The following is a 27882-nucleotide window of genomic DNA, read 5'->3' on the forward strand; positions in this document are numbered from 1 at the left end:
ATTGCTAGACATCAAGTATCAAATCTGAGATTGAAGTTATTATGAACTATATAATTATCTCTTCTCATTACTCATTCTCAATTTCCTTGTGGAGGCTCCATCATTGGTTATTTATTGGTTGAATACATAAGATCGGTAATAACACCCCAAGGAGGAACTCCTTATATAGCATTACACTCAAAAATTTAGAGCACAACATGTAGACTGCACAAAGGTATGATTATAGGAAATAAGTGGAGATTATTTATATATTTAAAAGATTGTATTTGAGATAATAGGCCAATCCCCAAGATACAAATATTGAAGGTCAATTCACTCAACATATTTATGATTAGTTAATCAAAGACAACAGTAGCATTGATATTAGTAAGAACAACTATTACACAAAGGATTCAAGATGGTTCTCAAAGTTACATTGTCATTTTTATTATAAGAATAGAGAATTCAAGATAATTGTTCCCAAGTTTCAAGATATACCCAAACGGGTCATTACAATTGGTATCAGACCCTAGTTATCCTACCATCCTATGAGTGAAGGGTTCATTACTGATGCAGATATAAACATTAGCATTGCTGCAAGATGGCAACCAGTCATTTGAAGGCAATGAAAACAATGAGAGCAGAATGAAATCATCTCAAACAAATACCTTGGTATTTTCCCTCATTTACTATTTGAGCATTTCACAATTTTTTTATTTAAGCTTTACATTTCTACCACTTCCACTTACTTAGATTGGAGATAGGTAGTAAAATGTTATTCCAATGAGATTTATAGGCCTTGGTCAACAAAAGGCAATAAGTTTCTATCCTTGCAAAAATGCAACTTTGTGGGGGAGAATTTAAAGTACAAGAGGCCATTAAGGGTCTTATCTTAGACTTAAATTTATCAACAATAAATCAAAAGACAGTGGAAGTCATGGAGTATTAAAAGACCTAAGTTTACGTAGGTTTTGTCCCACATTTCGAAATGGGTCCAAAATAGCTAAAATATTGTCTACATTTACATCTATTTCTAGAGGGCAACACTAAACCCTAAAATCCAAATTCATCAAGAGTATAGAAAGAGACAAGAACATCTTGTCACCTGATGGAAGGCTTGAGATTTTTGCTCTAGTTTGTACAATAACTATAGGATGTTTCTTACATCAATCATCACAGAAACAATAAAATCTATCAAGATAGAATAAATTTTACTCCACCGAGGTCAACCAAATGTGGTATGAAATGGCTAAACGTGTCGGCAGCCACTAAAATCTATATACTGTAGAAATATCTACACTCACTGTCAATACTGAATAACTATGGTCTATCGAAGCACACATCCCTAGTGAGTCTATGGAAGCTCCCTCGTGTTGTATTATTAGTTCCTCACATCTGCATAGAATAATTTTGAGCAATACAAAAACTGTGCACCTATGGTCCTCATTAGGTCAATGGACTTGAAAGTATGTACAACTATAGTAGCGATGTATAGGGAAGCTGGCTTAACCAAAAATTAAAAACTAATAAAAAGACAACAAAGCTATTGAGAGTAAACCATGAAAGTTAAATATCTTATAGATCACCATGTAATGGGAGGACGCAATAAATTGTCTATGTGTTTCAAGGGTCATTACAGTCACAACAGCCTACAAAAAGAGAAGAATAAAGAACATAAATTTACCCTTTAACAAGTCAAATATTTTTATAAAAGGATACCAATCTTTGGGTTCCCAGAACTAGATAACTGGAATCACACATTGATTCAGAAAAGTGCATCACTTCAAGTAGTCTTATGAAAAATTGACAATAGAAATTACTTACAAAACATATGATTAAACCAAAACATCTATACTCTTAGAATTTATGGATATGATGCATATTACCAATAAAAGTGATCCGCATAAAGATGCAAGGTTGTACAAGGAAAAACCTATGAAATGTTATGGCTTATAATTAAATTTCTTGCTTCATATTATTCATTATACCATAAGGCTAAATAAAATGGGGGAGTTGTAATGAATTTTAAAAAAAAAATAAATAAATAATTTTTAAAAAAAAATGATACTAAAATCCACAATTAACTGATGTGGTCAACTAGAAACTACACGCACATTAATAAATGCACCACAATTATTGTCAGCCAGTTGAAAAAATCATTTAACAAGATAATTTGGCCAATAGAACAAATTAAATATAGATGCGGAATGGAATAGAAGGAAACCAAACCCTAAATAGGTGAACAGGTGTACCTAATTTTTGCACATGAGGAACTAAACATTATATCCGGCTTCTCACAAATACAAAAGCTAAAATGACAGTAGTCATTAAAAACAATTATGGACTACTAGCAATATTCCAAATACTTGCAAAATCCATAAGTATAAGCTATAACCATGTGACCATGTATAATAGCTTCTCTCTTAAAAATTGGTAAAACAAATATAACACTGTTAGACCCACAGAAAAGCTACCAACGAAGGTGAATACCCATACCCATTTTAACTGTATTTATAGCAGTAAAATACAAGTTTGGGCCCACATAAAATTCAACTAAATCACAAGCACAAATACAATATCACTGCTATTAGAATAAGGCAAGTTATGGTTCACTTAGCCTCATAACTGACTAAAATAGATAGAAAGATGATGGTAGTACCACCACAATGAAAATTTTGTATATTGTATGGAGTACAATACTATAAAATAGGTACCACTAAGATTTAAAAAGGTACTTGGATAGAGTGTGCAGTTGATTTTACATAAACAAGATCATCCTAGTATTCTAATAACAATAGACAATGGAAAAGAGAATAGTATCAACAGACTGCTAAACCAGGGAAAATCAAATAGGTTTGAGAAACAAAAGAGGTGTGGCATGAGCCATGAAAAATGTTGTCCCACCACTCAATTGAAGTATTAAACACCATGGAAATATATAAAATGAGATGCAGTGACCTATCATAGTTTAGTGACTATTGCTTTTACACCTAACATTAGGGTAAAAGCACAAACCTGTGTCACCTTTTATAAAGAAACGTGATATTAGAATGTGACAGTTCAACATTAATGACAAAAAAAATGGTATTTGTCTTTAAAATACAAAGATGATGTAAACTGATGAAATTTGTAGAACTGGATAAATTTTATGCCTATAATTTTTATAATTTTTTTGAGCAAGAATTTATTCATTTTATTTTATTTTGAAGTCCCTTTTTTAATTGTAAAAAATATAGGGTGTAGTTCCCATCAAAGAAGTATGTGCAAATATCTTTTTTTGTTCTAATTTGAAAATATTTTATAGATGACATGTATAGCTAGTGAACAAAAAAATAAATAATTATTTTTGATGTATATTTTCTTTGTTATAAGTACTCAAGTTCAACCTTGTCAGAATCCAACAGTTTTTTCCTCCCGTCAAAACTTCCCTATCAAATCTATACCTTCTTGAAAAAAAATTACATATTTGTGAAGAGGATTCTCTCCTCTAGTGATAAATATAATTTTTATTTTATTTTTTTGATATGATTTACTATTTTTTTTCCTTTTTCGAGAGAGCATCTTCTGAAATGTTGAAATATCGACTTATAATATTTTGAGATTATAACATGCTATAACTAATCAAAACACTCAAAAATTTATATAATGATGATATTGAATCTGAAATCTATAAAAGGGTATTTTTAGTTTTTGAAAAAAATTGAGTTTTGATAGAGAAATGAGATTTGACCAAAACAGGTTTTTGTATCACAAATGGTGACACAGATCTGTGCTTTTAGCCATTACAAAAGAGTATATACATGTCCATAGAGTAGTGTATATTCCAAAAAAGAAAGAATTTAACCAATTATGATAGAAGGGAAAGCCATGTGATTAAATAGTACATAGGGGTGTATTTCTCATCCACAATTATGATCTCTTAAGATAGGGAGTTGGTGGAGTTTTGAGCACATGACGGATATCCTCTAGGGAACCTCTTGTAGCCTATTTCACGCACCCTTTGCACCATAAATCCACCATCTCAAGATGATCATAATAAGGAGAGAGAAAGATTCTTGCACCAAATAATTATGTTCATTAGATTAACACTCATTTTATCATCCACATTATGATCTCTTAAGATAGGGAGTTGGTAGAGGGAGAAGCAGAGTAATTTCGGGCACATGATAGATATCCTCCAAGGAATCACTTCTAGCCTCTTTCATGCGCCCTCTACACCGTAAATCTACCATCTCAAGATGATCATAAAAAGGAGAGAGAAAGTTGTTTGTGTACTATATAAAGAAATCTTCCAAATAATTACATTCATTGGATTAATCTTCTCATCCACATTATGATATCCTAAGGTAGGGAGTTGGTGGAGGGAGAGGCAAAGTAATTTCAGGCACATAACATGATATCCTCTAGGGAATCTGCTTGTACCCTATTTCACGCGCCCTTTGCACTGTAAATCTACCATCTTATGATGATCCTAATGAGGAGAGAGAAATATTCCTTCCAAATAATTATGTAAATGAGAAAAGAGATCATCACCAGACTCATCTTTCTTTGGAGCTAATATATGCTAATAATTATTTGTATTTACATGATCCATGATCAAAAGGCATATTGGCGAAGTATATTTTAAATCCTTCCCTTTACTCTACTTCATTGTGAAAATTAAATTATAGAGAATCAACAAAGAATGTATGATGTGTTTGCATCATGTATGCTTTGTGCCTTCATGTATCATCTATCTTCATTGTGTATGCCTTGTGTTTTCATGCATTCATGTGTCTACTTCATGTCTTCCTACATTAATGTGTATACTTTGTGTCTACTTTGTGTCTTCATGCATTAATGTTTATACGTTGTTTATATTTATAATTATTATTTTAATAATCCAAAGTAAAATGATCAAGGAATGGGCCATCGATTTTAAGATTATTAGTGGAAATTACGAATTTCTTGAGGGCAAGCAATTTGAGGAAGGGCGGACTTGTCATGAGCCTAAATTAAAATGATATATGAATATTCAAATAAACATATTATATAATGATAATAATTAAGAATAATAATATTAAAGTAAAACATACTATAATCTATTATGTAATAGTGATACATTTGACAATATCAAAATAAAACAATATATAAGATTATAGCATAATTGTAATGTAAAATATTATATTGCAATTATAATATTAATAAGTTAAATAAATTAAATAAAAAATAAATATTTTGATTATAATTGATAAACAAATATAATAATTGTTAAATATACTATATACAGTTATAATATATCAATTTGATATAATATATTATCATTATATCAATTGATATGATAATTGTATGAAAATAATACTATATATAATAAATTTATGGAAATAATACAGTATAATATGATTGACTGATAATATTAGCAATAAATTACTATTAACTATTGATATAAAGATAAATAAATATAATAAATTCATTAAGTATGATAAGGTTATACATGTTACCATAATATAACGTTATTTATATATATATCAACATATTGATATAATAGTGATGTTATATTAATATAATAATAAATGTAATATAAAATACTAATACATCCAATACTATGATGTATACTTATTTGAAAAAGAATAAATAATATTTATGGTAATTAATAATCAAACAAAGAATAACAATTAATATATTATTAAAACCTTATGAAAACCTTAATAATAATAAATTAATCATATAAATAATAATAATTATAATATCCACATCAAAATAGACACATCCCTTCAAACATGGCAAATATATAAGGGTATTTGTAAGGAAACTCAGGTGCGGAAACAACTTCCTACACTAATTTCTTAAGAGAAGTATGGTGCAAATCCTATTAAAATATTTTACACTTTCAGATTCAATATCATGTAAACAACAATATTTCAGCCAACCAAGCATAAATAAAATAGATAAAGAAAGAAACACATAACACACAGATTTGGTGGTGGGGAAAAACCTTTCGGTAAAACAACCCCACCCCTCCAGAACCTGCACAATGTATTATCTTCAACACAAGGTTACAATACACTTGCAATATAAGTTCAATAGCGACAACATAAGGCACCAGTAGCAACTCACAGTACCGGCAATACACTTTCTCGCATCCCTCCTCTTTGCAACCCTAAATTTTTTTTTGGGGCGATGCCTTGAACCCCACTATTGGGGTAGAGTGTACAGTACTCAAATTTATCAATTGCCACATGTCTTCACCTGTCATTGAATCTTCCTAACATAGCTCTTACATGTCATAGGAATCCGTCATAACCGTTTTAGTGATGATCTCCTTATACACAATTCAAGATGCCAACACATCAACATTATTTGCAACAAATACATTTTACAAAACAAATAATAAGAATAGGAATTATCCAAGGTTGAGACACCTTATTCCTAACAGTATCATATTTGGGAAGAATTGGGAAAATATGGAAGAAGATCATCGAATGTGATTCATCTCTGATGAGAAGAATAATTTGTCTCCAACTCCAAGAAGAAATAATAGACTCCAACGAACATAGGAGAAGTTGACAAATATGGACAGATAGGAAACGACTATCATCAATGATAAAGATAGATGTCTCTTTGCAAAACAACCAAACTAAAGTCCAACGTGGATAAAAATGAGCTACCCACATTTTAAGAAGGATTCTAGATGAAAGGGGAGATAGAAGATTTGGAGATAAGCATGAATAAAGATCAAGGGTTCATAGTCTTGACAACAATAGAATATTTTTGGCAACATCTAGGTTCAAATTGGTAGACAGAAATTTGAATCAGAGACTGTAGAAACTGGCGATGACATTGAGAGCACTAGTGGTTAGAAATATTAGAACTTGTCTTGTCTTTATCAATAGAAGGTTTTATGCTATTCAAGGAACTTGCAACATTCACGTGATTGGGCAACAATGAAAAAGGAAGAATATATATAGAGAGAAGAATGTTCTAGGAGGGATCACCACAGAGTACATATAAAATTATTTATGCACAACAAGTAACATAGCTTATAATTTGATTCCTCCATATGTTCCATCATCAAACAGAAGGGAAGGGCTTCAAAGGAGATGACTTGGCATCCATAGGCATTGCTAGACATCAAGTACCAAATCTGAGATTGAAGTTATTATGAACTATATAATTATCTCTTCTCATTACTCATTCTCAATTTCCTTGTGGAGGCTCCATCATTGGTTATTTATTGGTTGAATATATAAGATCGGTAATAACACCCCAAGGAGGAACTCCTTATAGAGCATTACACTTAGAAATTCAGAGCACAACATGTAGACTGCATAAAGGTATGATTATAGGAAATAAGTGGAGATTATTTATATATTTAAAAGATTGTATTTGAGATAATAGGCCAATCCCCAAGATACAAATATTGAAGGTCAATTCACGCAGCATATTTATGATTAGTTAATCAAAGATAACAGTAGCATTGATATTAGTAAGAGCAACTATTACACAAAGGATTCAAGATGGTTCTCGAAGTTACATTGTCATTTTCATTATAAGAATAGAGAATTCAAGATAATTGTTCCCAAGTTTCAAGCTATACCCAACAGGGTCATTATAGTCCCTCAGCTTGGAGGTTGTTTCCATGTTTCACAAGGTTGTCCTTAGGTAAAAACTTTGGACAAGGGTGCAAACCTTTGTGACAACAGAAACACCTTGGCAAGTTCTTAGGTAAATATCAAATGACTCAATCTCGTCCTAGGTTCATAGATCCTAAGGGATTTTATGAAATGTTTAAAGAAAAACTAAGGATAGAATTTATAATCATGTTTTCTATTATCCTAAAGATATTATAAGGAATGAATTTACTTTGCAAGAACAAGAGGTTAAAAACGAAAAATAGAGATTTTTTAGCAAAGTTATTGAATTCATCAATGGTTTAAATAATTAGTATAATCCATTGAAGGACATAAAGTTTTTTTTTGGGTGGGGGTGGCGGGGGGGGTAAGGTAAGTAAATTGATGTCACATTTTGCAGGAATCATGCAAGCATTGAATGAGAAAAAGATGTATTGATAAAAACATATCCAGAGTAGGCAAAGGAGGTTGAGAAGATATTGCCAAGTAAATTTATTATAAATCCAATATAGTACACCCTATAGAGAAGAAATAGATATACTATGGCCAGGAAAATAGAAGCACATCCTATGCCATCTTACCAAAGGATGTACTCTGAAAGCCCTCCTTTAGAACCATCTACAAAGAGGCAAAAGTTGTAGGTGGGCAGTTCATCAAGGATGGAGGAGTACTCACCCTCTCAAACTCCTATGCACTTTGACAGTGAAGTCATAGTAAGGGAGAGACTAAGGAAAATTGGAGGTCAGGATGATGTTTTAATAACAACATCATAATTGGAAGAAGGAATTCCCCCAAGAACCCCCAATGCTAGTTTTGGACCTCACAGTTGAGGATTTAAAGGGGAGGGAAATGGATCCTATCATAAGGCATGCTTCTAAAAAAAATCATTTCTGATGATGATTTTGTTAAGTCGAAGGATTTTATTCAATTCTTATGGAGAATAAATATTTCCAATTTTGAGGCAAAATGTAAGAAGATAAAAGGAGAACAACTTAACAGAGAGGATGCTGCAATTAAGGAGGAAGTTAAAGAAGAATTGATGTCAAATTTTGATTGAATAACCCAAGAGGTTGGAAGGAAACAACTAAAAGATGTTGGTGTTATGGTACTTCTTGAGTGGGACAATGCTAATGCCATGGTTTTTGATGCCATTACTAAGAAGGCAAAGGAAACCAAGTTCACAATAGAGAATGAGGTCAAAGTAGCTCATAAAGGAGTGAAATATAGTGGAGAACACAAGCATTGGTGGTATGGTCAATTCAAAAGAGAAGCGAGTCCAGAATCTAGGGAATTTCTGATTCAAAACATACAAGGAGCTTGATGGTATATAGAGTGTCAGAAACTGACAGTAAAAAAAAATCCCTGATGAGTAAAGATATAGTTGATTTCAATGTGGATGTGGATAGAAAAGATAAGAATAAATTCATTGATTTGAGCACTAGGTTTGAAAAGGTTTTGGAGGCATATGATCAAAGAGGAAGGAAAATCAATGAAATGGAGAGGATGATTGCTAACTTAGAAAAGAAACAAGGAAAGAGGAAGATGGTGGAAGAACCAGTTCAAGAAATGATATCCTTGATACCTCCATTGCTCCACCTCCTCCTACTGGACCCATCATTGATATCCTTGATACTCCTCAACATTATATTTCTATACTAAAGAGGAGCTAGATGAAAAAAGGGCCAAACTTAGGGCTGCTCAAGTGGAAGCATCACAGAAGTATGAAGATAAAATTAGGGATACTATTATGTTTTTAGTTGATCATGTTAACTGGCCCATGTTCCAATTTCAATTTCTAAACTAGTAGACATGTGGGTTGAATTCAAAAAGAATGAAATTGTTTTGAGAGCAATTTTGGATAAGTGGATCAGTAGAGACCATGATCTAATTGATTGGTCTATCAATATCATTGATAAAACTGACACAAATACTTTGATTGAAAAGACATATAGTAAGACCACTGACCTCCTTTATTTTGATACAAAAATTAATATTTTTCATAGAAAAATGAAGGTATGTTGGTATGTGAGTAAGAATTTGAATATCTTTCCCTATGTCCTAAGTAATCCAATCAATTTCAAATCAAAAGAAGTATGGGAAGATGACCTGAAAGAAATTATGAGTTCAAGAATGACTGATATTATAAATAAATAAGATAATATTTGGTTTTCTAGAATAGTAGAGGAAATATTAAATGTCCAAATATTCTTTGATTCTTTTTGGCTTTAGTTTGAAGAAATGAAGAAGATGGGCAAGGACATACTGGCCAAAGAGAAAGAAATAATCAAATTTAATTGACCTTATGACTTAGTCTATGGTGAATGGGAAACAATATATGCCTTAGTATTGGAATCTTCACAGGTGGCACCAGAAGATGAGTCACAAGAAAAACAAATGGCCAATGAAGAGCATAAATTAGTTGACAAAGGCATTCAAGTAACACCTGAGAAAATATAAGGAATGAACCCACAACCTGCAAAAATATTGAAGATAAAGTACTAGAGGTTCTTGTGAAGCACAAAAAAGAAAAAATTGAAGAGGCCCTTGCCCCACCATAGAGAACAGACACTCAAAGTGCATAACAAATGATCATTGTCAAAGAAAGAAAAGTAGTTGTCATAACAAGATACCTTAATTTTGTGATTCTTTCACTATGGGTATACTTGGTTAACAAATCATGAAACTACTTTTGTAATCAAATGAAAGGTGCCACATATACATATTTTAGTTATCTCATGGTTTGAAGATAGTGACATTTTGTCATTTTTGTAATAGTGTTTTGCTCAGGATAACTATTTTTTTCGCTCTATGCCTACAGCTTGTTTCAAATCATCCTATATAAATGAGTTTCCAAGTCTAAAGGAAGGGTTTGAATTTTCATTAGTGAATGAACATTTATTTTCTTTTGAGTCGGTCTAGATCTATATAGTTGCATTTTGTTCCAGAGAAGCCATTTATGGAAAATATAAAGTTACATTGTTGAGTCAATATTGAATTTTTCTTTCAAAAGTCAACACTAAATTATATATTTTCAACAGAGATAATACAAAAAGTATTTGCAATCTGACTACTCAATTGTGATCTTGCCTCTTCTTGTGTTTCTTTCAATTTGTTGGAACCTAATGATAATGTCTATTAAGTTTTAGTTATAATTCATTTTGAGTTATATTTTTGTTCATATTTTGCTAATAATCTAATGGTTATAAAAGTGCTTGAGATGAATATGGAAAGATTGAAGGTTGTCTAAAGAAGACTACTATAAGAATGAGATCTAGATTGAGTACTAATTTCCTTTTCACAAAGTGATAGGATATATCTAGTCATTTATATCAAATCTATGTGAGAAATAGCCAAATAGATAAGGCACTAGTCATATTTTAGGAGTTGATGGACTTTGGAAAAAATTCTCAAGTAAAAATTAATTATTCACAACATTCTAATTTCATTGTTATGAACTAAAAAATATAGCCTGCACTTGTTTTAAGGAGTATTGGGGTTTGACAAGTTTTCCATCTTGTATCCCTTTTGCAATCCTTAAATTAGAAGAATCACATGCATTCATCTGTTATTATGAAATTCATTTTAAAGAAATGACAAATGTGTGAAGTCTCATGAATTTCTAGGTATACCCACCCAAATTTTGCAGAGTTTAAAGGGAAGAAGAATGTAAATGTCTTAATAATTGGCCCTGTTGATTTTTCTTAGGAATACCCATTATGGTCTCTGGTTGTCTCCTAGGTATCCTTTGCATTTACAAGAGGTAGTTAAAATCTTGTCAAATCAAGAGCCAACACCATGCTTTGTCTAGAATACCACATTCCAAAGGAGTAGAGGGACCTCTATTGATCAAATATATAAAAACATTGATAGCCTCTACCCACATGTTTAAGAGAAGACCAACATGCAACCTTATGTTCGTTACACACTCCATTATTTTCCTATGCATGCATTCAACCAATCCATTTTCTTGTGGAGTCCTTGGATCATTTTTTTGCTTACGAATACCATTAGTGTAACAATAATGTTCAAATTCATTTCTACAATATTCACCACCATTATCAGATCTGAGAAATTTTATCCTTTTGCTAGTCTCATTTTCAACCAAGCTTTTCCATTTCTTACAGGTTACAAATACATTAGATTTATGTCTAAGGAGGTAAACCCATATTTTTCTATTTGTATTTGTTAGCATGAAAACTGATTGTATTCTTATATGGGAGTATCTTAGCAATGTTAGAGACATGATTATGAGGTTGTGTGTTGCATTCATGATAGAGTTTTCCATTGATGTTAATATTGGTTAGTCTGTGAAGAGTGGAAGAGAAACATAAAGAGTTTGACTTCACACAGTTTAAGGAATGAATATAATATCATGCACACTTGGGATAATTTTTTAGAGTATGTCTAGATGCTATAGTTAAGAATGCATATATAAATATAAAGACAAGATAGAGTTATGATGGTTTTAGTGAAGGCAATGTTCAGACAAAGCCTATGGAAAGCATGTACTATTGTTTGGATTGTATCTCCTAAAAAAGATGGAATCTAGTTAAGTGGACTTGGATAGAGGTTGGAGATATGTTAAAGATGTTGTAGTTAATCATGCACATTTAGATGATCAACTCATGAAGAGTTATGAATACTGTGAGCTAACATATTGCTTGTAATTATAAATTGATTTAATGTTGTAATGTAATATATTATGTTGGTCCTATATTATTATTGTAAATTTGGAAATCCTTAAGGATGACTCAATAACTTAGGTTCTCACACATGAAAACCTTTTCTTCAGACCATCTATCTCTATAAATAGAGAAAATAGATTTTTTTCTACTTAACCACAATTGTCAATTTTAGGGTTAGGTAGGATTCAATGAATTTACCCACTTTTCCATTTGGTTCCTCTAGAAAATTCCTCTACATTCTTCCTTGAATTTGCCTCAAAATGTTTTACCTTGAATTTTGTACCACCAACTCATCATATTTATCTTCTACATGCTTCACATAATTCAAGAAATCAAATTAGTTAGATCAGATTCATTAAATCTTCGATTTAACATTATTTTTTGTCACTTGACATCTATACTATTTTTCCACTCGGCCAACACTTGTTCACTCAAAAAACACTAAAGTTTACTAATACTCAATACCAAATAAACTTTACTCGACATATACTAACATTCACTTGGCCTGTATTAGTTGTATTCTTTGCTTGGCACCTATTGATTTTCACTTGGCTTCTATTGATTTCTACTCAATTTGCATTGACTGCTCGAAAAGGCTTGATATACACTTTTCTTACTTGATCTTGTTCCAATCTTAACTTGAGTAATCTTTCATTTCATACTTTAAGTAGATAAACAATAAACTATAGTATCAATTTCTTACTTGGTCTTATTGTTCCTTTTATCTACCAAATAACTCAACAAATCCTTCAAGCTATTCTATATAAACCTCTTCTTCTAGTATAGCATTTAGAAATGTTGACTTCACATCCATCTGATAAACTTTGAAACTTTTGTATGTAGAGTAAGCAAGCAAAGTTCTTACTCCTTCCAATCTTGCGATTGGGGAAAATGTTTCTCCATAGTCAATTCCTTCTTCTTGTGCATACCCCTTGCAAGCTAATCTTGCCTTATTTCTTGTCACTTCACCATTCTCATCTAACTTGTTCTATACACCTACTTGGTTCCAATCACATTCTTGTTCTCTTGTCTGGGTACTAGAGTCCATGTTTTGTTCTTCTCAATCTGATCAATCTCTTCTTTCATGGCTTTACTCTAGTCTTCATTCTCTAAGGCATCTTTCACTATCTTAGGCTCATCCAAACTCAACAAATATGTATCATTTCTTAGGCTATTCCTTGTCATTGGTCTAGCTTCTTTATCTCCAAATTGTTTTTTGGCAGGGTGATTTCTTCTAACATACTTTGACAATCTTGGTTGTGCTCTTTGTTCTTCAATGGGTCTGTCAACTTTAGAATCACTATGTACTTCTCTATCAGGTAGATTGACATTATTTTCATGTACACTTATCTCAAAATTTAGAATGTACGTTAGCTTCTTTCTGCAACTCGACTCATGAATGTAACTTGACTCCTAAATGTAACTTGGTTCCTTAATGCAACTCGACATTCATTATATTTAAATTAAAAGTCATTGATACTTGTTGTTGAGTTACACCTTGGTTTTAAAAAACTTCATTAGTAGACATACCTTCATAAATTTATATAAAAGATTTTTACTCTTCAGGTTCCCTCATAGATTTAGCTTCATGTACCTCTAAAAATTCATCAAACTTCACATTTTCACTTTCCAAAACTTTGTTAGTGTTAGTAATCAAACACTTATAAGCTTTACTTCTTTTGGAATAGCCAAGGAATATACCTTCTTCACTTTTAGCATTAAATTTACCATTCCTATTGACTTTAAGAATATAGCACTTGCTTCCAAATACCCTAAAATATTTTGCATTGGGTTAGTATCCATAACATAGTTCAAAAGGTGTTGAATGAGTACCATTCTTGACTTGTACATGGTTCAAGGTATAGACAACTATACTTATAGCTTCTCTTCAGTATTTCAAAGCAACATTCTTCTCCATCATGATTGTTCTAGATAGTACATTACAGATTTGTTCCTCCTTTCATAAATCCCATTTTGTGGAGGGGTCTTAGGTGCAAAAGTCTGTCTCTTGATTTCTCTATCATTACAGAATATCTCAAACTCATTTGATCTAAATTCTCCAACTCTATTAGATCTCATACATTTCAAATTTTCTCCTGTCTCCTTTTCAACTCTGGCTAAGTACAACTTAAACATTTGGAAAGCATCAATTTTTGTTTTAGAAACATAACTGTCATCATCCTAGAATAATCATCAAAAAATAGGATAATGCACTTGTCCCCTTTGTAAATTTTCACAGCAATTGGTCCACACAAATTAGTATGAACTAATTCGAGAATTTCTTTAGAGGTTTGAGTCTTACTTTTAAAACTAGATTTTGTTATCTTGCCTAACAAACATTGTTTGGAAATCATATTGTCAAGTTTCTTCAGTTTAGGAAAACCTCTAAGTCTTTTCATGTTATTGATACTTACTAAGTTATCAAAGTTAGAATGACATAACCTCTTGTGCCATAGCCACACACCATCAAATTCTAGAACAAGACAAGTAGCATCATTCATGTCAAGATAAAATAGATTACCTATAGTCTGATCACCTTTTCCAATTAGCTTCCCATCAGTGCCATAGATCTTTTCTTTCTTGCTCTCAAACTCAACTTTACAACCTAAACTATTCAGTTGTGACACACTCAACAAGCTATAGTTAAGTACTTCTACATATAAGAATTGTCACACATGATCTTTTCTGTCAGTTTTATTGATCCTTTACCTTTTATAAGACAAGGTGCATCATTACCAAATATTATACTATTTTCATTGTAATAATCAAGGGTAATGAGCTTACTTTTATCTCCATTCATGTGATGTGAACACCCATTGTCAATGATCCATCTGTCACTCTTGTTCACATAAGATACTGGTGCAGTTTCCTCATCCTCATCATAATCATCCTTCATTGCAACATACACCACTTCATCATCACAGTCATCAGATCCATCTTTGGTTTCCTCTTTAGCAATGTAGCAAGACCTCTTTCCTTTATCTTTGTAATCTTTGTTGTTTTCATCTCTTTTACTTCTATATTTGTCTCCACTTCTATTGTTCTTCTTCTTTGGACATCTAGCAACAATATGACCAATCTCATTACAATTAAAACACATGATAGGTAATTTACCTTTGAATTTTCCTTTGCCTCTGTGAAATCTCCTCGCCAGTAATGCTTATAGTTGTTTTAAAACCTCCTCATTTATATCACTGTCACTAGAAACATATTTGGCCCTTTTATTTTTCTCTTTAGGTTCCTGTAATGATAGTTTAGCTTGGAAAGAAAATTCAACATTTTAAGTTTTGAAATTATCAAAATTAGAGAGTTCAGAGGTAGTGAGTCTACCCATCAATCCTTCAAGGCTTAGATTACTACTAGGTATACATCTTAGTTCTTGTATGGAAGAAACTCTAACAACATAGATAGGAAACAATGTTCTAAGTACTTTTCTCATTACAGTCTCATCATCAATGATACCATTAGCTCCTCTAGTAGCATTCACAACATCTTTTATTCTAGTGCAATATTGAATAATGTTCTCACCTTCTTGCATTCTCATGTCATAAAAACTCCCTCTTAGACTTTAAGATTTGGCTCTCAAAACATTTTTATCTCCTCCATAAATTGTTTGTATAGCATCCCACATCTTCTTTGTAGTATCACAGTCTCTAATGTCATCAAACTTTGAGTAACTTAGGGCAGAGGTAATCTCCAACATTGCCTAATTTCATTCTTTCTTATTTTTTCAGATCATCAGTAGTTAGGGCTCCAGTAGGATCAATATGCTTAGTGGTGATGGTAGATTATGCATAGTTTGCAAGACCTCCTAGGTGTAGCTTCATCAAACTTTGCCATGCAGAAAAGTTTTCCTGGTTTAGTTTGGGCACCTCCTTTTTATACATCTTGATCTTTAGCTCTTAGTACCTTCAAACTATTTCCTCTCAAGCACTATGGCTCTGCTACCAATTGTTGGAATTATTTAGAATAAATAAGAGGGGGGTGAATTAGTTATCCAAGATCTAGATGTATAAATAAAAATTTTCAGTACTAATTAGATCCATATACATAAAACCTTATCATGAATGCATCCATTAGATCATACAATACTTTAACTTTGTAGGTTATTGTCCTAGGTCAAAATAACTTTGTAGAAATGTAAACATGAAATAACATAAGAACATTCACACAATTTGACAAAAGGATTTTATGTGGAAATCAAATTTGGGAAAAACCACTAGTAACATGCTACTAATTCTCACTCTTCTGAAGTGATGCCCTATAAAAGGCCAACCCTATTAAAGGTTACAATACACACTGCTAAATGTGACCTGGTTAAAGGATTTCAATCAGCCTATTAGGAGTGAACCTTGTTAGAAGACTTTCGACCATTCCATTATAATGTCAACTGGTTAAAGGATTTACAAATGACTGTTAGGTCAACCTTAATCCAAAGGATTTTATCCACATATGTATAGTTGATAGAAAATAATAGTAGGACTTGATCTGATCAAAACTTACAACTCACTTGCAGATTACAGATCTTTGTTTCGATCCTCCATTCTACTTGGCATTCATACACTTCAACTCTAATAGCTTGTTCACCCTTCAAGAATTCATTCCATCAAGCCTTCTTTCTTTGTATGTCAACTGTAGTCTCCTTTATTTAGCTACTAGATGAAGCAATACCCTAGACTTCTTGTCTTCCTTAGTTTCTCGCACATGAAAATCTTTGCTTCTAACCAACTATCTCTATAAATAGAGAATTTGGATCTTTTTTCGCTTAACCACAATCATCCATTTTAGGGTTAGATAGGATTCAATGAATCTACCCACCTTTCCATTTCGTTCCTCTAGAAACTTCCTCTACAATATTCCTTGAATTCACCTCAAAATGGTTTACTTTGAATTATGTGCCACCAACTCATCATAGTTATCTTCCACATGCTTCACATAAGTCAAGAAATCAAAATAGTTGGCTTAGATTTGTCAAATCCTTGATTTAACACTATTTTCTATCACTCAAGATCTATATTGTTCTATCACTCGGCCAACACTAGTTCACTCGAAAAACACTAATGTTTACTAATGCTCGGCACTGACTAAACTTTACTTGGCATATGCTAACATTCGCTTGGATTGCACTGTTTGTCTTCTTTTCTCGACACCTATTGATTTTCACTCAACTTCTACTAATTTATGCTCGGCTTGCACTGATTTCTTAGCAAGGCTTGACAGACATTTTTCTTACTTGATCTTCTTCTAGTCTTAACTTGAGTAATCTTTCATTTCAGAATTTAGGTAGATAAACAATACACTATAGTATCAATGTCATACTTGGTCTTAGTGCTCCTTTTATATACCAAATAACTCAACCTTTCTCTAGGTGCTTTTGTTATCTCCTCTTTTCAAATCCTCTTCATCAATCAACTAAATGATAGATTTTCAAACAAAAAGCAATTGTCTCACCAGCAGGTAGCAGGTTTGACATCATTGACAAAATAATGATTGTTCCATTACAGGTTCTTCACTTCAAAATAATCTCTTTTCAACATTTTACTATTCAATGAGGATAGTACTAAAGTTGTTTGGATAGTGGGTCCATATGTCTTCATTTCAAATCCGAACAGGGTTGGCACAACCCTTAACATGGTTGGTACAACTCTTAACATGGTTGAAATCTCCTAACAAGGATTCAAATTCTCCTAAGAGGAACTCATATGTATTGATTGTATTTCATTGACTCCTAATAGGGTCCATCCTTTCAAAAGGAACATTTTATTAGTACATCATTTGATGGATACCATCCCCACCAGAGTTTACATGTTTCAGTATTAAAAAGGATATTAAGAGTTGTTTTAATTGCATAGCCAATTCATCCCCCCTCTCAGTTATCTTGAAGGACCTGATTACTTTCTAACATCATGATCAATAAATGTAACTTAATAATAAGAGCGACCAAGGGAGGATACTTTAGCTGGACCGCATATATCTATATGGACAAGCTATAATTTTTCATTTTTCTTGTCCTTCCCATTCTTTACAAAAAATTACTCTCTTTTATTTTGCATACACACAACTTTCACAAAGATATTAACACATTTCAGACTTGGTAAAACTTTCTTTGAATGAAGTAATCTATGCTAACTATTTGTTCTCCCTGCTCAACTGCAACAATTGTTCCTGAACACTCTTTTTTCTTTGAAATAATTAAAGTAGATGGAACAATATGACATATAAAAAGATATAAGGTGCTTACTTTCACAATTTTTTCTACTACCAAGGAACCTTTTGAAACCTTCCAAATTTTATCATTAAAAGTAATTGTGCAACTATCATCACCCAGTTGCTATGCTGAAAATAAATTCCTACCTAGACTTGGAACATGTCTTAGCTTTTGTAGTAGCCAATGATTCCAATTCTACAACTTAATCTAAATTTTCCCCTTTCCAAAAATCTAATAGGGTTCATTATCTCCCAAATAAACTAGCCCAAAATCCCCTTGGACATAATCAAGAAAATAACCTCTATGGGGAGTAGCATGAAATGAAGCCCCAGAATCTAAAACCCATGAATCATCAACACTTTCTAAAGAACGAAGAAAATATTTCTCTTCCAATTTATTACTTACTACATTTACCTCTTTTTTCCCTTCTTTTTTGTTTCTTTTATTATTCTTTCGAGTCCAACAATCTTTCTTCTTATGCTCTAGTTTTCCATATTACCAATAATCTCTTGCTCCTCTAGATAGAGACCTTTTTCCCTTTGAGTTTTCTCTTGATTTCCCATGATTTCTAGAATTGTTTCCTCTCTCATGCATTCTTCCTCTACTTTATGCATTCAAAGCACTTCCTGATGTAGATTCACCTGAGCTTTTCTTCCGAGTTTCCTCACTCAGAATAACACCAATCACATCATCAACATATAGAGTATCAAATCTAGAAACAAAATTACTCACAACCCTTACCAATCCATTCCATCTTTTAGGTAAATAGGACAAAATCAAGAGAGCCCTAATTTCCTCATCAAAATTAGCATTCATAGAAGATAATTGACTTGTAACTGTATTAAACTCATTTAAATGATCAACAATTGATCCACCTTCTGCCATCTTCATATTAAATAAATGCTTAATGAGAAATACCTTGTTTGAAGCATAGGGCTTTTTAGACAATTTTTCTAGGGTTTGCATCAACTCTTCATTTTTCTTCACTTTTGTAATATTAAATGCCATCGATTTTTCTTGACATAACTGAATACTTCCAAGTGCCTTTCTACCCAAAATATCCCAGTCCTCATCTATCATAGCAGTTAGTTTCTTGGATTTTCCTTGGAATGGCTGCCATAAATTCTTTTGATAAAGATAGTCCTCCATTGCATTTTCTATAACTAAAATTTCTACCCCATAAACTTCTCAACCTTCAGCTTACCCTCATCTTCCATGGCTCCCACTCAACCATGAGACTCCCACTCAACCATGAGAGCTTCTTGCAAAGGATAGCTAAAACAACTTGGCTCTGATACCACTTGTTAGGATTAAAGAAATAAAAATGCAAATATAACCAATATCATAAAATAATAAATCACATAGAAGAGAGAACAAGACATAAAGATTTAACGTGGTTCACCCAATCTATGGGCTATGCCCACCAATACCAAACTTGTCCAATATTATTATTATCCAATGATTACAACCTGATTACAATCTATAATCCCTTATAGCTCATTACCACCACAAGAAGCTACAATCTCATTATACATTTTGAAATCCCTAACCCTAGTCCTTTTTATACAATTAGTTTCCCACTTACAAAATTAGGGCTAATATAAGTCGACCAATAGAAAAATATAACTCCCGATGTCATTTACAATAGCAAATTCATTTTTGGCTTTAGAGGTGTTGCCCCTTGACCTCACCCTCCCCAGGACCCCACAAGGGATGCTGCCCCTTGACCTTGCTTAGGGCACAACCCTAGGAACTCACAAGGGGCATTGCTTGGGGCTGCTAATCCCAAGACCCCACAAGGGGTGTTGTCCCTTGACTCCACCTAGGGTGCTACCAAGAACCCACAAGGGACATTGTCTATTGACCTCTATAGCATGGGGGCATTGCCCCCAAACCCCCATAGTAAAATCTGGGGGGAAACAATGCTGAAAGAAGTGGGGAAAATTAACCTCCAAGTCTAATTAGGCTCCACTCACAAATATATATATATATATATATATATATATATATATATATATATATATATATATATATATATATATATATATATATATATATATATATATATATATATATATATATATATAATGCAAGAAAATAAATCTTCATCTTAACAATAACAACCAATTAGATTTTTTTTCTAAAGAATGCAAATTTTGGAGTGGTGGTTAGCACAATAAAGAGATAAACTCGATTGAAAAATTGTTCACAATCTATTTTTATCAGATGAGTTTTATTTAGAAAATAATTGAATATAGATTTTTATTTATATCTTGTTTAATATTTTCATATAGTCATATATTAAAAACAAATGTGTTGATAATTTTATCAATTTATATTTAATATTATACATAATTCAAATTTAAAATATTGATTAATTTTTAGATTTTATTAAATTTTATAAAAAATTCAAAAAATTTGTTTATATTTATATTTGGTTATTTATTTTCTATTATATTTTAAATTAAATAAAACTCAATCTTTAATACTATTATATATTTAAAGAAAAATAATTCTATTTATTTATTTAAAAATTAAACAAATAGATTTATCATTTCATTATTAAAATTTATGCAAATATTAATACTTTTGAATAATAAATATAAAAATATAAATAATTGATTTAAAAAAGAAGAATTGATAAAATTAAAAGTGACTTATAAAAGTAAAAAAATATTTTGATACAAATTGAAATATTATAATAAAAAACTATTTTCCAATAAGTTAGAGTGCCCAAGATAGCCACTAGGTAGCCTAACAAAAGAATAAAAGAAAACATAAAAAATAAAGGATGTCTTGTTTTAATGAATTGCAGATCAATGCTTTACTACAAACTTCTCTTGTTCCTTCGCATCCCTCTGTTTGCATAGCTTGCCTTCTTTCTCCTTTCTCATAGAATTAGTACCTAGATTTCTCTTGATTTCTTCAAGACCTACTAAGTCTTAGCATCCCTTTCTTCTTGTTGCTTGCACCTTTATGTAGCCTCCACTTCTTCAATTATCTCTCTACCTCAGATAACGTTTCCTTCTTTCTCCTCTAACCACTACTAGACAATCTTTTATGGGAACTCAACCAAACTTTCTCCTACTTTTGCACCCACATCCTTTGATGGTTGCATAGCTTTCACGCAAAAGCTTTAAAAAATTATTCTATTTACAAAACTCTCTAAAGACTACCATTTTGCAATCTTTCTTTAAAAACAAAGGAGATTTTTTAGGAGTTCCAAGAGATGGATATTTTGAAAATTCCAACAATGAACATGATGGAAGGAAGATTGGCAAAAGAAAAAAAACTTAAGATTCAACAAGAAATTCCTCTCGCTGTACTTAAACTAGTTTGAGCTACTGATCATATACACTTTAGATTGAAGTCTCTGCATTCTATCCAAGATGTGTAATGACATTAATGTGTCATTTGTAATGCCAATCTATTTATCTTTCTCTAGGACATTTTAGAACATGTTATTTCTAAAAACTTGGAAGAGCATGACTATTAATTGAGGTAAAAAAAATTTATATAGAGTGTGGAAGGAAATATCAAGAGTTGAGAAATGCAGATGCAATAGGTAAGTGTAATGGCTGAATCCACTCACCTCCTTGGTTCTCCACATTAAACGCACATGCAAAAGGTAGAAACATTGATATGGAAAGAAAAATATTTGATATGATACATTAACTACAAAAAATGTACCTCTATTATCCCTTTCCTCTTCCCTACATCCCTATATTCACCATGCACACATAGAGATGGAACATGGTTAAAGCACGTAGATGGTTTTGATGTTTGCATCCAACTATGGGAGCAAACACAAGAAACATAGGTTGTTGAGTATAGTCAAGATAGGTAAGTTATCTAGAAGATGTGGTTTGACAAAACTCTAACTAAACTTAGGACAATCTATATCCTGATGCTATTCCAATGATAAATAATGGATAATGTATAGATGGTTTCGATGTTTGCATCCAACTATGGGAGCACATACAAGAAACATAGGTTGTGGAGTATAGACACAATGGGTAAGTTATCTAGAAGACGTGGTTTGACAAAACTCTAACTAAACTTAGGACAATCTATATCCTAATTCTATTCCAATGATAAATAATGGATAACATTATATAGGGCATCGTCTACGGTGCCAATAGAATGCACCCTTTTGCAATGAAATTATATATTATTTAGACTATTACCACTCTATGTACATGCATATAAGTTTCTCTATAGCCACTAGCTTATGTATAGTGATGGTGACTGCAGTGAGTAGAGGAGACATCAAGAAATAAAAGGAAAGGAAAGGGGATTATATAGTCCACAACATCGGCCATAGTTTTTGGGTTGACATATGGTAATAGTGATATGGGACTACATCATACTCCTTTTTGGGGGGTACCTAATAGCACTACAAATGAGGTGTATGTAAGCTACCCCCTAGTGGGATTTGAACTTGTGACCTCTCTTTCAAGAGTACAAGTTCTCCACCTCTAGGCCAACTTAGGCCATAAAAAGTGAAGAGTGCAACAGAGTTGACGACATAAACAATAGAGAAGTTGATGGTGGCAATGCAATGAACATATTAGATGTTTGCAGTGGTCATCATGATTTTTCTTTAACTTTGAACAGTTGAAGTGTAACATCATATTTGCCCATGACTTGTTCAGACACTAATGGTTTATGATGAAGGGATAACAATGTCTCGATGGTAATTATTGGATATCCAACACTTGCAACCGTTGATTAAAAAAAAGGCCAGAGCATTCAAGAGAGGAAATGCCTACAACGTAATAAGGTAAGAGGATTATAATTTAAATTTAAATAAAAAATATGTGTACTAAGATTTAAATTTGATGAAGATGATTTTTACCTAAATATCAAAAATCCATTTGTTTATGTGCCATGTTAAGAATTTTTTAAGATGATTATCATTAACATGTTAATTTGACCACATATTATCTTGTTTGCTTATGTATGCATGTACCAAAGTCTAATGTGTAAATTTGAACCTATAATTCATAGATCTATTATGGTGGAGTTATATCGTTTGAATTGGTTTGTCTTTTGTAAGCACTATGTTTCAAATAACAAATAATTGGTATTTTAGAAACACCTTTAGAAACTATGTTGAATTATGGTGGTAGTTTTTGCCTTAGTAATTCCCTTAGTTCAAGAAATCTAGCAATGATGAACTAAGGTCAAGAACATCAAGCAAGGGTGGAATATGCATATCAAATGATGGTAGAATGTTTGCACAACAATCTATTTTTCCTTTTTATTTGTAGTATATACGTGTACATTATATTCTTCACTTAAGACCTAGCTAACTCAATACATTCAACATTATTATTTTAAATAAACTATTGTAGTGTGTAATTTGAAATAATTTTTACTTCAATAAACTTATAATAACTAGTGAAAATGAAAATAAGAATTTATGTTTAAAATTTTGAATTTGAAAGTTTGTACTCAACATGATTTGATCAAATATACACATTTAATATTAAAAAATCAATTTAAAAAATAATATAATACATCTTATACCAACTTATATAAAAAAAAATAGATTGACATCATTTACAACTTTTATATTAAAAAATATATCATTTACCAACTTCTATATAGAATAATCTATCTTAAATGCTATTCATTCTAAAGACAATCAATTGATCATAATTCGAAAACATTAGGAAAAAACATAATCATAAAATTTCCATCATTACACAAATATAAAAGACGAATTTAATATTAAAAAAACAAGTGGAGTCTTTGTGGGCATTTTTAGTGTGGCCCGCGAAAGGATCTATGCGAAGACTATTTTCCATGTTATGCGGAGAGAATTTTATGTTGAAGTTCAATGTGCGTAATTATTAGTGTAAAGTTGGGATTCAAATTCAATATATTAAAAGTGGCAAATAATAATAAATAAATATATACACCGTAATGTCATCATGGAGAACTATAATGAGGAGGAATACGATGAACGAATCCTTGTCTTAATGCAAATCTTTGTCTCTTCACTTTGGGGAACACGTTATTACACTCATTAACCAGCTAAAGTATGGGTATAATTAAACCAACAACAATCTTCAAACTTCGTGGTATGCGTTTTCACATGTATTTGAGTGGAATACACAACATTTATTGGATCATCACAAACCTCGCGTGTCATCGGACCATAATAAAAATGTGGAACAATATATGGTGCATAATCTCTTTCCAATTTAGGTACAATTATATTGAATAATTTACTAGAGACTTCTTTTTATTTTTTATAAATATAGTAATTGTGACATAAATTTTGTGTTAACGTTTGGTGTTTTTACATGCCATTTATCTTAAAAGGGTTGTGTTTGTAACAAAAACAATGTTAAAGTTTGATTTGAATTTTAAATTTGGCTGATGGCAGGCCCTGTGCCTCCGGATTTGCATCCTTGTTCGAAATTGCAACTCGTGCTTGCGATGGGACCATTGGGGTTGATGGGGAGATTTTTGCTGACACTGCTACTTTGGATAGTGGTGGCCTTGTTGTTTGTCCTCTGAAGGGCGATCAGATGCTGACAGATGAAACCCTGTCGGGTTGGAAGAACGCGCTTGTTGGCCCCTCGAAGACTAATGTCCTTATGAAGGATCCCAAGATTTCCCATGGTCAAAATGGCCCTGTGATCTCCCTCTCAGATTATTTGGTGGACAATGTGACATCTGGTCTTAAACTGTGTGTTGTTGGCAGATTTGTGGCATTTCGACCTACTATTGAGACGGTGCGCAAATGGTTAAGTCAGAGATGGAAGGTCAGGGTAGTGTTGGTGTCTCTACAATGCCTAGCGGCCTTTTCTGTTTTAAGTTTACTTCGAAGGAGGATATCAACCTCATTCTCTCTGGTACTTGGTATTATGGGAAGCATTGTCTTGCCTTAACTAAATGGCATCCAGGCTTTGATGCTTGTGCAAAGTTGAATAAACTTGCCCCAGTTTGGGTTAGACTACCTGGTCTACCACTGGAATTTTGGGATGATAAGATCCTAAGGTGAGTGGGGAATTCTTTTGGTCATTTTGTCACAGCGGATAAGGTGACAATGCAAAAAACACGGCTGGTTTATGCAAGGTTATGTGTGAATGTAGCCTTAAACCGATCACTCCCACTGTGGTTACACTGAAGACTAAATGGGGAGAGAGAATCTAGCCCATAGAATATGAGAATGCGGGCTTGTTTTGCCAAAAATGTGGTCACTTTGGACACCTTATTGTGGATTGTAAGATCTAATTACAAAAGGAAAAAAAGAAGGAGGGCTCTCTAAGGATTGCTATGGAAGCATTGGGGGAATCTTTTGATGCCTCAAAGCAGATTGTTCATTCTATGGTGATTCCCCCAATGCTTTCCACTCCGGACAAAAATGTCCCTAAGGAGGGGGTAGCTTTGGAGGATAAAAAGAAAATGGATGAATACCCCTTTAGAAGGGAGTTAGAGGAACTCTTGAGTTCACCCATGGTGGGCCTGGAGATGGAATGTTGTTGGAGGAAGGTGAAATTAAGACTCCACACCCTCTTTCTGGTTTCCCAACAATTCAGGGAGGTGACAACCAATAGGAAATTACAAGTGCATGAGGTGATACCCAGGAGAGAGTGTGTAACCCATTAACAATGGCTAAAGCTTCCCCAGTGGAGATTACAACAAAAGTGATGGAAAGAATTGATAAGGCTAAGAAGGAGCTTAGGCCTACCTCACTACATGATGAGGATAATGGGGAATGGGAGGTTCAGAAAAAGAAGAGGAGGGGGGGAAGAAATCAGACGTAGGAGCCTGCAGAACAGCTGGAAGACCATCTAGCAAAGCAACCAGGACAAAGCAAGCAGCAAGGGATGTGGTCAGTGGTAAGCAACTTACATTGGAGACAGTTACTAGAGGTAAGAAATGAAATTCCTCTCTTGGAATTTGAGGGGGTTAAATAACCCCTAGAAGCAATATGCTCTAAAACAATACATATTTCAGGAAAAAGTTGACTGTGTTTTAATACAAGAAACTAAAATGCCTAGTGCTAGTTTTGATAAAATAGTTAGCTATATTTGGCTGGGTGCTGAGTATCTTCATAGGGATGTTGATGGTGCCTTGGGGGGTATTGCTACTATGTGGAATCCAAATTCCATGAAGGGAACTGAGGTTTAGAAGGATAGGAATTTCATAGTCATTGATTTCCATTCTAGCACTCATTGTTGGGGGTTGATCAATATCTATGCTTCTAATAGAAAATTAGGAAGGAAGGATATGTATGATAAATCAACTAGGATTACTGAAACTATGAAGGATAAACAAATGATGTGAATGGGAGATTTTAATACCCCCCTGTATCATTCGGAGAAATTGGGTGGAAATAGGGACTGCCTAGAAAGCTTGCAAGACCTTAATGATTTTATGAGCAGAATGGACTTTATAGATGTGGAAATGATAGGGAATCCATATACTTGGACTAATAATAGAAAGGGAAAGGACCTTATTCAGGTTAGATTGGATAGGTTATCGGTGACAGGGAATTGGAATCAACTTGGGAACTCTCATCTTGAGAATCTTACTAGAACTGCTTCATACCATTCCCCTACAACCTTCCTATGGGAGGATGGTTTAAAAAGTGGGCTGAAACCTTTCAGATATGAAATTATGTGGCAGTCTCACCCAAAATTCAAAGAGAGAGTTCAAGACTGGTGGAATATAAGGATAAATGGTACTGCAATGTACAGATTGACCCAAAAACTTGACAACATAAGGAGGAATGTGAAGACTTGGGCTAAGGATTCATTTGGCGACTTATTCAAAACTAAGGGTGAAGTGGAGGAAAAGCTTAAAAAAATCCAAGGAGAGATTGCTAAAGGGATCAACCTGGACAATGCAACTCAGGAAGAGGAGTATAGAGAAAAGTGGAAGGATATTCTCTTGAGGGAGGAATTTTTTTGGAAACAAAGATCAAGAGTTCAATGGCTTAAGGAAGGGGATACTACTTTCTTTCACAGGTCAGCCTCTAACCATAAAAGAAGAAACACTATTGTTAGGTTGGATGGGCAAGGGGGAAGGGTCTTTAAGGATTAGGAGGAAATGGGGAAACATGTGATGGAATACTTTAGCAAGGCTTATGTCAAGGACAATAAGGCTGCAAATCCAGTGATTAGAAGAAGCTTGATTAATATGATTCCACAGGTTCTAGGAATGGAGGAGAACAACCACATTCTTGACAATATCATGGAGGAGGTGAAATGTGCAGTGTTCTCTATGAAAGCTTATAAGGCTCTGGGCCCAGATGGGTTCCCCCCTACGTTCTTTCAACATTTATGGGAGGTTGTTAAACTTGAATTGGTCTAGGTTACTAGAGATTTTTTCAGAACAGGAAAGATGTTAAAAAGGATCAATAAGACCTTTATTTCAT

Source organism: Cupressus sempervirens, chromosome 10 (genome assembly GCF_028749045.1).
Source record: "Cupressus sempervirens isolate cs-2001-9-10 chromosome 10, ASM2874904v1, whole genome shotgun sequence".
In the NCBI taxonomy this organism is placed as follows: Eukaryota; Viridiplantae; Streptophyta; class Pinopsida; order Cupressales; family Cupressaceae; genus Cupressus; species Cupressus sempervirens.